This window comes from Aptenodytes forsteri, unplaced genomic scaffold (genome assembly GCF_000699145.1).
Source record: "Aptenodytes forsteri isolate BGI_AS27 unplaced genomic scaffold, ASM69914v1 Scaffold192, whole genome shotgun sequence".
Lineage (NCBI taxonomy): Eukaryota > Metazoa > Chordata > Aves > Sphenisciformes > Spheniscidae > Aptenodytes > Aptenodytes forsteri.
The window spans coordinates 52,998-54,580 of NW_008794891.1; positions in this window are offsets into that span (position 1 = coordinate 52,998).

Here is a 1,583-nt window from a genome sequence, read left to right on the forward strand (position 1 = left end):
GGCGAGTCGCCGCTAGGCCGGAGACACGTAGAGACGAGGCGACAATACTGTGCGTGCGGCCGCCGCCCGCGCGGGGTCTGCGCGACTGAGGCCCCCATAGCAGGAGGACAGGGCTGGGTGGGGGGTGCAAGCTAGGGACCCCCTGTCCTGGACGTGGGGTGCAAGCTGAGGTCCCTGTCTATATATGGGGGGCAGGCTGGCGACCTCCTGCCTCCATGTGGGGTGCAGGCTGGGCGGGGGATCCTGTCCTGGATGTGGGGTGCAGGTCAGTGGTTAAAACGAATCCCCAAAGAGGCAGGATTGCCACAGGGGACGCTGGCAGAAGTGGTGAGAAGAGCAACTGCTAATCAATCCTGCAGGATAATTAATTAAGCCCGTCCCTGCTTAATTAGCGCGTCCCAGCGCTGAGACCCGACACAACTCGGTGCACGAGCCGGAGCTGACGAAACCCAACGCATCGGACCCCGGAGCGGGTCCCAAGCAGCCTCTCGAGTCCTGGTGAAACCTTCGCCCCATTTAATACGGGGTGTTTGGGGATTAGTAATCCCAAAAGCTCCCAAACGGGAGTCGAGCAGGTTCTCTCTGTTTGCATCGCCCAACACGTCGGGATTTCCCGGCAGCGCGTGGGTGTTTAAAAAAAAAAAAAGCAGGGAGTTAAAAAAAGAATAAAATATTAAATAACTAAATGCTGGAGGACGTGGAGCAGATGGAGCAATAAATTCCCAGATTATCAGGCCATCAAACATTTTTTTTGCTTCGCTTTATATAAAAAAAAAAAAAAAAAAGAAAGTGACAGCAATCCTGCTGGAACAGGTAAAGCTGCTTTATTTTTAACCGAGCTGCGTTTTTATCGACTCGGAGGAGAGCTTTGTCCTGAAGCCCGTCGCTGTAATCTTGTTTTATTGCCGCCCGAGAAGGCCTTTTGTGATCTTGTGGTAGGGGCAAATTATTTTCCCTGAGCTACGGCTTACAAAATACCTTGCTCTTTGCATTATTTTTTTTTTTTGTTCCCGACAAAACCCCCGGCTCGTCTATCTGCAGGGCGAAGTAATTGAGCTGCCAGCAGAAATAAATGGGCAGCGATCTCCCGGTCCTGTAATGAAGTGATGCTCCGGTCCCGGCTGATGATGGAGGAGGGAGCGGGACTGATTTACGCAGCCGATGGGAGCTCTGTATCCCCGGCACAGAGCATCCCCCTCCCCACAGCGCATCCCAGCACCCCTCCCCCCGATATTGGGGTGTCCCGTCCCCCCCCCCGGCTGACCTCTCCTCCTTTGCCTGGCAGGAATTTCTTGCGAAAGGTCATGTTTGCCGGAGGCTCCGACAGTCCTTATGCCAAAGCGATGAGGGGACAGATCACCCTGTCCCAGGTGAGCCCTCGGGTACCAGCCGTGGAGCATCTCCGGAGGCTCGGATGGGGCTGGGAAGGAGCCGAGGGGAACAGGCTCCAGGATGGGCTGTGCTTTATTTTTGTGGGGGGGGTCGATTGAATGACCGCGTGGGTGTTTTCCAGCTCTTTTCGGAGATGGAAGAGGGCTGCAGGCAGCACGCCTCCGCCTCGGGCATCACCCTGCCGCCCACCT